Below are 14500 nucleotides of genomic sequence, written 5' to 3'. Positions count from 1 at the left end.
CTATTTCTGAAATGCGTTGGATTCAATAAAAGTCTTTCATTGGCACCTTCACGGATATGTTCTCTTGGCACTCCGTTTTAATTTTGGAGACCTGCTATTAGGGCAGTATAGAAATAATAGTAAGGGTAGCATCCTACGTATGCATAGACGGGAAGAAAAGTCCTACAACATGGTGGCTGGGGAACGCTGGGAGTTGCAGGCCTTTGTTGCAGGACTGTCTAAACACGCACAGGATTGCGTCCTAAAGAAATGAAATAAAATCTATCCATCTACGTGGTATGGACGATCTAAACAAATTAAAAATAAAACAGCTCTCTTCCTTCCTCAGGGTCGGGCAGGAGCGACCTCCTCACCTCCGCCTCGCCTCTCAGGCGCGAAGGGGTTCGAGGCACGCGCGGGGAGGCGCGCGCTCCCGGGCAAGCGAGACTCGGTCCGCCCGCCAGCCAGCCGAAAGGGATTCCTGGCCACGTTCCAGGTCGGCGCACTAATACAAGCTCTGAGGCTCCCGCCTGACTGACGCCGGCTGGGGCTGCTTGCTCGCTTGCTGCTGCTCCAGCTCTGGCCCCTGCCGCCGCCGGGTTATTGCAGCCGCGTCCTTTTGCATGATAAAAAAAAAAAGAAAAAAAAGTGTGCAACTCGCTCCAGAGAAGTTGGCGCAGTAGCGGCGGCGGCAGGAGCAGCGGGGAGACGGCGGGGCACCCGGCGGGCAGGGCGGGAAGGAGAGACATTCACCCCACGGGCAGGTAAGAGGTTTTTATTGTATTGTGCCTGTTGTTGGCTTTTGCTCTCCCACGTCAGAAATTTGGTTTGGCTTTTGGAGTTCGCCCTTCCAGCCTGAAACGTTCGGGTTGGGTCTGAGCTCCGCGCTTTCTGCAGCAGCCCTCAGTAGACCTGCTTGCAAACTTTTTGTTGTTGTTTGCATCGCAGGCGTCAGTTTTCTCAGCCGGCAGCTGCATCATGCCAAACCTTCCGCGGAAGGTGCTAAGCCTTGAACCAGCCTCTCGGGGGGACTTTGGCAGCCGTCAGTTTCCTTTTGGCAATTAGCATGGCCGGGCTTTTACATTCCCCCAAACTACATACTCTGCAATATATATATAGACACACATTTATCACACACACACACACACACACACACAGTTTATACTGGGCGATGCTTAGCCTGCTGTTCTTCTGCATCTATCTTGTGACAATGAAGCTGCCATTCTCCTGGCACTTACTTGAGAGTAAACTCCATTGAACTGAATGGGGCTTACTTCGGAGCAAACCTGCATCGGATCTGGCTGTCAGGCAATCCCCGAGGTGTAATCAAAAACAACAACAAGCAAAAGGGTGCCCAAAGCTATCCCCGTGGCTTACTAACCCATGATTTTGAATCATTGACAAATAATATAGTAACATTGACCGTGTGATGACATCGCCCTTGTCTGTTATTCACTTCCTTACTACTGTTGGCTATTGGCATTTGCTTTAAAAGTTTGAAATATTTATACCAACAAACGGGAAATTGCTGAGGACAATTCTCCTGACGCTGAAACAGTTCTGCCCCCCTCTTCTCCCTTCGATGTTCTTAGCTTACAACGCCAGATCCTTGCAGAAGGGAGGGAAGGAGGGTGGTGGTGGGGAGAATAGATACAGGAGACAAACTGACGCCAGTATTGTGATCGGAAGGAGGGGCGCAAGGCAAAACGTTTTTATGGCTAGTTAAACGCTGTGAAGCGCTCCTCAGCCTCTATTTTGATTTCTTTTCTTGCTTTCTAACTTAGAGAGACAGACTGAAGGGAAGAGTCTAGCTCATTCTGAAAAAGCTTTCATTTCTTAGATTGCCTTATTGAACGTCTGGACCTGTCTATGAAATAAGGTCATTTTGCTTAGGGGGAAAAAAAAAACTACACAGGCATAATATTTGTGACTGTATAATCACAACAATCTATATTACCTAAAGAAACAAGAGTGTTGTGATGCTTTAAAGACAAACAGACTTATTGTGACATAAGCTAATAATCATTAGGGTCCCACCAGACTCTCTTGAGTTTGTTTTAATGGACTGGTGGTATAATCCTGTACGTGTCTACTCAAAACGTACACCCGGCTAAATTCATTGGGATTTACTCACAGGTAAGTGTGTGTATAGGATTGCAGCCTCTGGAATTTATCACCATCTAAACAGAACCATTTTGGACATCAAAACAACAGTTATTGTCATTAAACAATGATTTCCATCATAGAATAAGCCACTGGCAGTCACAGATAGCTGAAATTCACAATTTGTTTAATTCCAGAAGTAAGTTGTAGTTGGGTAGTAAGAGAATTTTAGGTAGTTATCCAACTTTATGTCTGAAACATTCAGTTTCACAGTAAATTAGTTTTCCTTATAGGTGTCAAAGAACCTCTGTGGATAGAGAAACGACACATATGTAATTAAAGTCAAACATTTACATTCTAAGGGATAATTATACTCTGAGATGGGGGGACGAATTACAAGCCAGTAAAGATCTCTCAATGAATGAATTTTCCCAATAGCGCAGAGACATAGGAAATGATACACAGGTTCTTGGAATGTAGTCAAGTTCGTGGCTGACCAGGAAGGACATTGCTGATAAGAGAAAGATGTAATATTTTGTAACTGAGAAGCACGTAAATACATGCTTTAAAAAGGTGGTCTTTAGGGATAATACCTTATTGTCTTCCACAATGCGATCTAAAGGTAGCGTAGTAAAATTCTTTTAAAGAGCAATAAATCCCAGAATAATGAACAACAGTCATCATTCAAATAAACTTCATCATTCTAATTCACCCATGCAGTACTTAGAAAGATTTAATAATTAGCCATTGCCAGTCGGTGCCATTGTTGGATTGGGTTGCATTTGTCTTTTTTTAAATGACGATGCTTCCATCCAAATTTCTCTGCACTTTGTGTATTGTATCAACTAAAAGAGGTAGCTGTGAGAAAATGTTCCTTTCATCAGCTGTTGAAAAATGTACATAAAGGCAATTTCAAATACTAAAGATAAGTTTTAGAGTTTCATTTTGGGCTTGTCATTGTTGGGTGCTGATCTGTGTACCTGCAAAGCTGACATTGGGTTGGATCCAGACTTAATCATACTTACTGTAGACCCACTGAAATCAATGGGGCTTTAGTTAGTTTTGACTAACTTAAACCCCATTATTTCAGTGGGTCTATTCCAAGTATGACTAAATCTGGATCCAACCCATTAACTTAAAATGGTCTTGTGCAGGAAACTTTCCAATGGATTCCCAAGAAGAGCCCTGCTGGATCAGACCAAGAACCTATCTAGTCCAGCATTCTGTTAGCTCAGTGTCCAACCAGATGCCCATGGGAAGCCCACAGACAGGATGTGTGTGCAATGCACTCTCCCATCCATGTTCCTGAACAACTGTTATACAGAGGCATACTGCCCCTGATAGTGGAGAGTCATCATAATTAATAGTCATTGATAGCCTTATCCTCTTTCCTTGTACCATCACTACATTCGTTTCAAAGCAGCCAGCAAATGGGTTTTTCAGAATTATTGAATAACAGTGGAATCTAATTATAATTCATCCGTTCTATGAGGGCCAGCCAGATTGTATGTTGCTAAAACAAGAAATGGGTTTTTAATTTTCTTTTGCCAAAGTGGGAAAGAGAGGTTAAACTATACAATATTATAGATTTTAGCCACAAATAGGGACAGCTTGTTCAGTACTAAGAAATGCTATGGAAACATATTGCAAACTTGAGGTTCATGACTACATTGTGTGGTGAGCACCACACTGTGGTTAGTTGGATTATTATGTGATGTTTCAGCTGCAGGCCAGACAAGAAAATGGGTCTGCTGAGCATTTATCCTGCTGATGACTTAACTGGATGGAACTTTTCCAAGCCCTGCGTTACTGGCATGATGACTTCTTTTATGGTACTGGTTTGGTTCTAGTCACTGCTCCTTGACGAAACTGGGATGAAGGAACTTGCTCTTGATCTCACCTGGCTGTTAGGTGTCAGCCAATCCTGAATTGTAAGCAAGCTTCTTTCAGAACTGTTTGAGACATGATGATAAATGAAGGGAGCAAAGGGAGTGGGAGGTACAATTGACTTGTACTCCCTGTTCTTGCTCAGGGCAACATGTATCCCACATCATTTTGTCCTCACAACAACCCTGTGAAGTAAGTTAGGCTGAGAGGGAGAGTGACTGACCCAAGGTCACCCAGTGAGCTTTATGGCTGAGTGGGGATTTGAACCTGGGGCTCCACAGTCTTAGTCCAGCACACTAATTGCTACACTACACTGGCTCTCAGACTTGGCTCTGCTCCCTGCAGAAGTCTAACACTTTCCGTCAGGAAGCCAGAGTCCATCAAAACATGTAAGAACAATGATAAAAATGTCACGGCTCCCCAAAACTCAGTGCCTCACCTACAAACCACACAACATTTAATCCCACTTCAGGCATTCCAGTTTTGTAAGTGTGGAGGGTGAAGTGTATGCTTCCTCTACCTGCAACTTCCCCGAGTCAGCGGGAAAGGTCTGTAATGGCACCGTAATTGTGTTCAATTTACAGAGCTTAAGCTAATCATGTGGCTGAAACTGATCGGAATCCAACAACATCTGGAGGTTCTCCACCCCTACGGGTTCTTCACCCCTACTGTAGACCTATACTATGGTTCAAAGAAAGGAATTAGCGTCTTAGGGAGCAATCCTGTGGCTGTTAGACAGCAGCTAGATGGCCATAGGATATGCTGCTTTCCGGGAACTGACCTCGGAGCCCATGCTCCAGGGTCGGTTCCCAGAAAACCGACCCGCCCACACACATCAGCACTGCCTCGGAGGCAGCGCGGAGAAGCCCCATCCTCCGCGCTCACAAGAGGAGCACGGAGCGGCTTAAATGGGATGGGGCTAGTAGTGTTTTGGGGCGGGGAGAGTGGATCTGCCCATATGACACATAGGATGCAGCCTCCTCTCCTGCTGCCCCCTGCCCCTGCGGCTAGGCAGCCGAAGACAGCTGTCTAGCAGAAAAAGCAGGGCAGGAGAGGCGCAGAGGGAACGATCCCCCCGGTGCTTCTCCTGCCTTGCTTTGGATAGGTGGTCACCTCCGAGTTCGGAGGTGGCTGCCTATCCAGATAGGATTGTGCCCTTAGAAGCCTTTTTGGCTGCCTTTACACTAAAGAAAAACCACACAGTCTTCCCATTGTGGAGCCTTTCTGCATTTACAGGGGGCTCCCAGATGGCGACCACATGACTGCTGAGAGGGGAGGTTTTTAATTTTCAAGGTTCCATAGAAATCTATATAACAGTGCCTAGTGGAAACTAGTGGCTGTTTTTAATAGTGTAACAATCCGACTTAAATAGATAGTTCATTATTTACGGATCTTTTTGAGATGGAATAACCAGGAAATAACTTCTGGATGTGCCCTGGAGGTTGGCGATGTCATGAAAAGGACCCGCAAACTTCCATGAATGAGCAATCCCAATAGCAGGATAAAAGCTCTGTGTGAAGAAGCCCTTTCTATCTCTGTTCTATCCAGTCTTTGTCTTGCTGTACCTTGTTGATTATGGGTGGGATATACATGGTTTTCTCACTCCAAAAACCAGTTGTCCTCCCCGTTTTATATTAAAGCCATTGTTAATATTCATATTTCGATGCTCCAGAAAATGCAGGTAACGATTAGATTTGGTATCATATTTCATGTCCAGCTACCAGGACTATTACTTGCATTCTTGTTATCTTTAGGTCTCACTCTGTTAACATGCCTTTCTCTCCAGCTTAGTCCATGTGTGTATTCACCTACTGTCTTCTCAATCCTTTTTGTTTTTTGATGAACAAGGCCCACACAAGGTATTATGAAAGTCCGGACTTCGTTAGGTGATGGTAACAGCAAGCTTCCCAGGGGATCTCAATTCACTTACAGAACGATTCAGGGAGAGGTGCTTACGCCATTCTAGTAAATTAGTCTTTAAAGTGCCACATGAGCCTCTGGGCCCAGTCCACACACACGTTCTCTTGCATAAGCCCCCATAGTAATGAACAGGAGTTGCATAAGATCACATTTACTTGTGTTTTTGCTATTAGTTTCAATTGAGAGAACTCCCCTATGGATTGTGTCTGATGTCTTTGTGCTGTAAGTCTTGAAAAAGAAACCTTATTATCAATCCTTCTCTCATAATAGCCTCTCATGTCGTTTTTTTTTTAATGGCGCTTCCCATATTTATGCCTTTCTTTTAATTACTTGGTTGTCAAGACACCACCATTATTCTATTTTGTGCTACTTTGTACAGAAACATAATTTTTCTCCACTCAGCAATCAAAAGTCTGCTTCCGAAGTTTGCCGCTGCTTCAGTCATCAGCAATTACTGCAAAGTACATTAGCAACTAATGTCCCAGAACTGAACATCTGAGCAGGCATAACTGCTTGCATTGTTATGGTTTGTGACATTGTGGTATCAGAGCATTATATACTTCCTAAGCACATTTTCCAGTGAGCAGTTACTGGGCTGTAGTACCATATTTGCAGTTTCAATAAATAGCCAGATTTCAACACAAATGATCCCCTGTATTTTCGGTTGAAGACAGAGGGCCTCTGGCTTATTATGTCCATTTCTTCATTTTTTCCTGTTAGGGAAACAGCCCAAAGACACAATCGGACACCATTTGCTAAAATACAAAATATGTTGTGGTACCTAGGAGAAGGTTGCATACAGACAATTGTTCAAACTTGAAGATGATATTGTAGAGCTGTTGTTGCATGGGTTGGGTCCAAATCTAGGTGTGTACAACTGGGCTGGGGAAAGTGGACTTCCCTGCTCCTTCCTCCCCACAGCAGCCCTTCCAAACCCCTGAAAACGCTACACAGAGGGTCAGGGGACCCTGCTGAATGGGGTGAGCTGTACTGCAGGGGTGAAGGGGATCTCCAAAGATCTGGTGGAGGCACCTTCCATGATCAGAGCCTTCCACCAAATGGAAAGCAGATTCTGGATCCAACCACACATGTTTAGGATTCCAATTCAAATAGGGTTTGCAGGGTTTTTTGCACTTCAAGCATGACCTGGGAAATGACAAAACTGGCTTCCAGCAGGACAATATTAGAGCAGCACAGCATCACTGAAAGAATTGTGTACATATTTGAGGGTAACTATCATGAGAAATGAGAACTGATCTTTTAGAACAGGGTTAGTATTTAAAAATTACATTAAGTGCATGAAAGGATCAATTCTTACTTGCATTACACACGTGTCTCTGAAAAGCAGCCTTCCTCAACTTGGTGCCCTCCAGATGTTTTGGATTGCAACTCCCATCATTCCCAGGCAGCACTGCAGTCCAGCTGGAGAGCACCAGGTTGGGGAAGGCTGCTGTAAGGGTTACTCTCCAGCAATGTCCTGTCACAATTATTTCTTTTTCTTGAGTATGAAATTGTTTTTATAATCTGTTCTAATCAATTTCATAATATCATGCAGTTGTATGAAACTAGGGGATGTTGCTGCAATTGGGAATTAGGGTAGAAATGTGAATGGGCTTTTTTCTTCATAGCAAGCCCCCTTTCTCAATACGATTTTATAGTTATCAAGCTACCACTGTTGAGCTGGTGCTTATGCCACTGCAGTGTTAAAGAGTAAGTGGCTCTTGCCATCCATATTGAGCCTGATTTATTTTGGTATGAAATTCATTAGGCAGCAGTTTACTTTCTCAGATGCTGTTTCATGAGGTAACCGTGTTGTTAGGGATGCACAAGCTGAACATTCAACCACCCCTCCCATTTTTGTGCATTTGCTATGAATGTCCAAATTCCAAATTGATTTTCTGTTGATATTCCCCTTCTCTGTCAGTTTTCTTCCTTCCCTGAGACCCAGACAATTTATCTTGGGAAGTGGGAAGGGAATTCAACTTCCTTTCAGACAGGAGAAGACCTGTAAGGCCTCTCTTTATCTATAAATTATGTGTGGACACGTTTCTTGCTGGGGTTCAAAGGACTTTTTGTTTCGTAACTACAAATTCCATGATCCCTGTCAGGAATTGACATGCCACATGTCATTTCCTAGCTAAGGAGTGGTCTTGCGGGGCGTAACTGCATTTATGTGAGCCTTCTGTTTCCTGTTACCTCTTCCAAACAATGAAGGGATCTGGAAATCAAGTTCTAGGATGAACACATTTAGCACAGAGAAGAGAAGATTAAGGGAAGACAATGAGGGTTGTCTGGCAGTGGAATAAACTGCCTTGGATATTTAAGCAGAGGCTGGGTGGCCAACCTTGCAGAGCCTTCAGTATATTGAGTAGGGGGTTAGACTAGATGATCTCCAAGGCACCTGCTAACTCTGTGATTCCCCCAAATAAAGCTTTTTTTGGCATGGGGGAAGTGGGATGACTAACAGAGAGAGGGAGTTAGTGTGATAGTGGGGGCATGAACACCATCAAGTAAGATCCAGCTGGAAGGGTACTGGAATGGACTCGGAACGAAGCCAGACATCTCAAGTGGAGGGAGTTCTCATTCTGAGACACACACCTTGTTGAAGACTCATACCATCTCTTGTTATTGTTTTCCTTATGACAAAAATTGAGAACACTTTAAATATGGAACCAACATAGCTTTTAAGAACACTTTCAGACTGTCTTGTTTTATCTGACATTTTCTCCATTGACTCTCATTCTAATGGTAATGTTAGAATTTACAACCAATGCAATTTTTTGTCTAGCTGAAGGTTAAAGTGCTGTAATGCAGAAGAACACTTTGTGTTCCTAGCAAGCTTCAATCATTGCTACTCCTGTTCTGTCATCACTTTTAGGCCTTGCCTGAAACATGCATGGCCTCTGTCCCAAAAGTGCTGCCATTTCAAAGGCACAGTGACCCCATTGCTGCCCAACTGCTTACAGAGATGGGTGGAACTATGCGTTTTTTGCTGTGATATCGCCCATCTGGCATGATGTTAAGATGCCACATGACACCATGGGTGGGCGTTACAGCTGGTCTGATACAATGCAGTACTGGCTGGGGGAGGGGAAATCTTATTTCCTAATGGCTTCTGCTATATATTGCAGGCCGAAGGCAGCATTTTTTAATAGTTCCATTTGTGCTGGAATATTTGGCTTTAGTTCTCCAGCATGTGGTGTGGAAGCCCTACTAGCTGCCAAGATCCAGAAAAGCACGAAACAGTTACATTCCACTGTGGATTCACATGGCATATATATGCCATTATTACTGAATTATTGAACTCTTTTTTCATAGAAAAATCACCCTACAGTCTTATCCACACTTACTCCTAACCTCCATTGTAGTCAGTGATACTAATTCATATAAAAGACTGCAGGATTGCAGCCAAAGCTTTGATCAAGGGAACCAATGGACCAATTCCCATGTATTCAGCAGGGGAAGTTTTGAGTTTTCCCCTCAAATGGCTCAACAACCACATCCCCCCCCCCTTTCCCCAAACCTGCATTACAGACCTAATGAAACTCAGGGGAGTTTTGAAAGCAGTTTGTAATACAATATGGGAGACTGCTGTTCAGATTTTTAAAAAGTCCACTGGGGAAGCACAGTCCCTTGGGTTTCCCTTTAAAATAGCTTTTTAGGTATGTTGCCTAAAATGTGATGTACTTTGTTCCCCAGGGATGGCAATAAGGCAAATAGAGGTTATGCTGTGGAGTTCTACTGAACCTTTAGAATCTGTAGAGGTGTGATGTTCTGCAGCATTTAGGAATATGCTTTTTAACTTGTGGAGAGTTAGGAATTGTCCAGTTGTGATTTTCACCATGCTTCCATCTACTCTTGACAGCAGGCTGAGTGCGTGTTATACAAAACACCAGCACCATATGGCTTTGTGGATGGGGATTTAGCCCCCAGTACACATGGTGTGTCCTGTCCTCAGATATAGAGTCACTGTGATACAGCATAGTATTTTACAGCAGCATGTAGAAGGGCATCCATCTTTGTCTTTATGGGGAAAATGCAGTAAAATAGCAACTCAGGATGGGAGACACTTAAGGTGGAAATTCACAAGCCTAACAAGAGTGCATATGGTTGTGATCAAATAATAAAAAATACTGTCATTAGCATGGGATCATGTGCTTTTACAGGCAGACAGAAATTCAACAAGTACAGCTTTTCTTGGTATACATACTTACTGTAAAAGCTGTACCTGTTTCATTCTTGCTATTAATACAGCTATTTAAAAGCAGAGAGGCACCTTCTAGTAAAACAGTGGCAATCTTAGTAGTGCTCATGGATTTTTCTAGTGTAAATTGTTGTTGCCACCCTGTAGAACAGAATGGTTTATTCCCCAAATGAAAACTACAGTAATACTAGATAGCGTTCTGCAAAGTACTTCGTTACAGTTGTTTGCAAATGTAACTTCTAGCCACTTCGTTGTCTAAATTATTTAGGGCAAAGTCCAAGAAACACAAGTGATTTCATGGAAGGAGTAAAGGAGCAGATTAGTGTGCAAATTGAGTCTAATATTTCAGAATTAAAATTTGTTTGTAGTCCTCATTTTCCTTTTAGTAATATGCCTGGAGGAATGTAGATGTATACTTTGCTAGAGAATAGCTGGTGTTTGTTTTTGTTTCTTGAAAATAATGGGTTTGTTTTTGTCAAGCTTTTCATAGCTCAGTTATTAGGATCTAGATTCAAAGAATTCTTGTGCAAACAACAATAGAGGTTGAAGGGGCAGACACTGGAAAAAGGGTCTTGCTTCAGAGTAAGGGGGAATGGTAAGGTTGAGAACAGAAGAGGAAGGGGCATCTGGAGCTTGTCGTATAAGATTCAGTTCCTTCATTCAGGCTAGCACCTTCTGTGAACTCGTCAGATGGTAGATTATTTATGGTATTTCTATGCTGCCCTATAACCAAAGCTGTCTGGGTGGTGTACATAAAAAGTGATTAAAATACAATAGTAACAATAAAAATACAATTGAAGTATAAAACACATAGCTAAAATTAAGCAGAGAGGGCCTTCTCAGTGGTAGCCCCGCACCTCTGGAATCGACTTCCATTAGGGGTTCATCAGGCCCCTTCTTTGCAGATCTTCAGGAAGCCTCTGAAGGCCTTCCCGTAAGTCTGGGCTCTTGATTTTTATTGGTACATTTTGTTTTTATGGCTTTTAATTGGCAATCTCTGTTTTTATAGATTGTATTGAATATGTTTTTTATGGATTTTTATTGTAACCTCTTTGTGTGGTTTTTATCTTGAATGCAGCCTTAAGAGGCTTCCACTCTAAAAGGCGGCCTAGAAATAATTTTAAATAGATAAGCAATAAAATTAAATATGGACAGGTCTTAAAACATTAAAAAGTTAAAACTTCAGAATCAATTAAAACTCCCCTAAAAAGCCTGGGAGAATAAGGGTGCAATCCTAGGCTTGTTTAGACAGAAAATAAGTCCTAGCATGCCCCAGCCAGCATGATTGGCTGGGGCATGTTGGGAATTGTAGGACTTTTTCTGTCTAAATATGCATAGGATTGTGCCTTAAAAGACTTTACCTAGTGCCAAAAAGAATACAAAGTAGGCACCATGTGAACCTTGTTGGGGAGGGAATTCCACAACGGGGATGCTATCACAGAGAAGACTCTCTCTCATAGCTTCCTACTGGATTTCACTTGGTGGTGGCGCTCGGGGATTTCGTGCTAGAAACCTTTTGTGTGGATCTCCTCTGGGGATCTTTCCACCCCTCTATCACATGGCTCAGTCTAGAAATCAGGAACTTCCTTCAGGACTCTTCTAGAAGCTGGCTCCAGCCCCTTCTCTCTGCCCATACCTTCCTCTGTCAGTCAGCACCCAATCTTCTTGTCCCTTCACCTGCATTAAAGCTTAGAGGGAAGCAAAGGAAGGAACAGTTTAAGAAACATTACTGCAGCCTTCCCCAACCTGACGCCCTCCAGATGTTTTGGACTTCAACTCCCATCGGCCCCAGCCGGCATTCTGGGACTGTAGTTCAAAACACCTGGAGAGCTCCAGGTTGGGGAAGGTTGCATTAAGGGTGATAATTTTATTTTTTTTGCTGAATTAGTGAAGCCTCTTCAGGTACAGTGAGACAAAGATGGGCTAAAACAGAGGTAGAAAAAGACTTCTAAGATGCTTATTCCTCTCCTTGAATAGTACTGTAAGCCTACAACAGGGGTGGGGTTGTAGCCATGTGGGTGGGGGAGAGGAGGGCTGCATCCTGCTGGTCCTGTTTCCTGCTATCCATCTGTTGGGGCGGGAGCACCTGGACAGGGGAGCCTGGTGTATGCAATAGGCTCCCCGCATTATTTAGAACCATAGAATCATAGAATAGTAAGGTTGGAAGGGGCCTATTAGACCATCGAGCCCAACCCCCTGCTCAATGCAGGAATCCAAGTCAGAGCATCCCTGACAGATGGCTGTCCAGCCTCATCTTGAATTCCTCCAGTGTGGGAGGGCCCACCACCTCCCTAGGTAATTGGTTCCATTGTCCTATTGCTCTAACAGTCAGGAAGTTTTTCCTGATCTTCAGCCGGAATCTGGCTTCCTGTCACTTGAGCCCATTATTCCGTGTCCTGCATTTTGGGATGATCGAGAAGAGATCCTGGCCTTCCTCTCTGTGACAAGGACTTGAAGAGCGCTATCATATCTCCCCTCAGTCTTCTCTTCTTAAGGCTAAACATGCCCAGTTCTTTCAGCCTCTCCTCATAGGGCTTTGTTTCCAGTCCCCTGATCATCTTTGTTGCCCTCCTCTGAACCTCTCCAGCTTGTCTGCATCCTTCTTAAAGTGCGGTGCCCAGAACTGGACACAGTACTCCAGATGAGGCCTAACCAGTGCTGAGTAGAGGGGAACTAGTACTTCCCGGGATTTGGAAGCTATACTTCTATTAATGCAGCCCAAAATAGCATTTGCCTTTTTTTGCAGCCACATCATATTGTTGGTTCATATTCAGCTTGTGATCTACAACAATTCCAAGATCCTTTTCACTTGTACTGTTGTTGAGCCAAGTATCGCCCATCTTGTAACTGTGCATTTGGTTTATTTTTCCAGGTGTAGAGCATGACATTTATCCCTATTAAATGTCATTCTGTTATTTTCTGCCCAGCGCTCCAGTCTATCAAGATCACTTTGAATTTTGTTTCTGTCTTCCAAGGTATTAGCTATCCTGCCCAATTTTGTGTCATCTGCAAATTTGATCAGCATTCCCTGCACCTCCTCCTCCAAGTCATTAATACAAATGTTGAAGAGCACTGGGCCCAGGACTGAGCCCTGAGGTACCCCGCTCGTTACCTCTCCCCAATTTGAGAAGATCCCATTGATAAGCACTCTTTGAATCCGATTCTGTAGCTAACTGTGGATCCACTGGATCGTTGTTTCATCTAGCCCACTTTGAGCTAGTTTGCTCATCAGGATATCATGGGACACTTTGTCGAAAGCTTTTCTGAAGTCGAGGTATATGATCTTGTAGTTTTCAATATCATGGAGAGAGTCGGTGCATAGAGCAGATTTCCCACTACAGATGTCCCTCCACAACACTTGGATGGCAGGGCCCAACTCTCCCTCTCCACACAGTTACAGTCATTTAGAGAATAACAGTTGAAGGGTCCTGGACCACCTATGTAAGTCTATTCAACGCTATACTGCCTACTCCAAATAAGTATCATTCAGTTCAGTGGGACTTATTCTGTGCTAAGAATGCCAGTGTGGTGTAGCAGTTCGACTGGGACTTGGGAGATCTGGGTTCTAGTCCCCACTCAGCCATGACGCTCACTAGGTGACTTTGGACCAGTCACTGACTCTCAACCTAACCTACCTCACAGGGTTGTTGTGAGGATAAAATGGAGAGGAGGAGGACCATATAAGCTGCCTCGAGTTCCTCGCAAGAGGGAAAAGTGCAGGATATAAATGTAATAATAAAAAGTGGATAGAATTACTAGTCAACATTATCACCAGTACGGGCTAGTGGATAGAATGTGGACTAGGAGTAGGAAGACACAGGTTCAAATCTCTTCTCGGCTATGAAACTGCCTGGGTGCCCTTTGGCCAGCCGCCATCTCTTAGCCTAACCTAACAATACCATAAGCATGGAAGAAGTTGAGAAGAGATGAAGCCATGCAGCGGTCAAATACTGTCAGAACTGCCAGCCCCTCCCACTGTGCAATCACCAGGCAGAGACCCAATTATCAAGTCAATAGTCCTTCAATATGTTAACAGCTAGTCTTTCAGACAATACAGACTCAGTACTTGCCCAGAACTGGGGTGGGTGGGGAGTGAACTAATCCTGAGATCTCTAACAGAGAAACTTCAGTGAAGTAAGAGAGAGTTGCTGCTAAACTAACATTAAGTGACCTACACAGAACTTGGAGGGCGTCCTCCATCCCCTCCCTCAGGGAGGGTCCTCCAGCTGCTGACTCCAGTGAGTGGCTAATCTGGCAGAGCATCTCAATTCCCTCATATGTTCTGACCCTCTTGAGCAACAGCGGGGGCTCTTGTGTCTGCCAAGTCTTGCCCCTCCCTTTCTGTGGGTACTTGCTTTCCCATAGAAGGGAGAAGTGGTATCTGTGCATGGCCCAAATGATTATCGT

General features: G+C 43.8%; 1 protein-coding gene across 3 annotated transcripts in view; it reads left to right on the top strand.

Moving 5' to 3' along the window:
- Positions 1-424: 424 nt before the first annotated feature.
- SMAD9 (SMAD family member 9) overlaps positions 425-14500 on the top strand; it is a 52485-nt gene continuing 38409 nt past the window's right edge. The window contains exon 1 of one of the 3 annotated variants that reach the window (XM_084843033.1): positions 425-743. The gene's annotated coding sequence lies outside the window, so the exon portion shown is untranslated. The remainder of the gene's footprint in view (positions 744-14500) is intronic. The other 2 variants (XM_084843035.1, XM_084843034.1) reach the window with 2 other exon arrangements.

Source organism: Heloderma suspectum, chromosome 3, assembly GCF_057233095.1.
Source record: "Heloderma suspectum isolate Gila_16-S chromosome 3, 16-S_ref, whole genome shotgun sequence".
Lineage (NCBI taxonomy): Eukaryota > Metazoa > Chordata > Lepidosauria > Squamata > Helodermatidae > Heloderma > Heloderma suspectum.
This window is presented reverse-complemented; position numbering and strand designations above follow the sequence as displayed.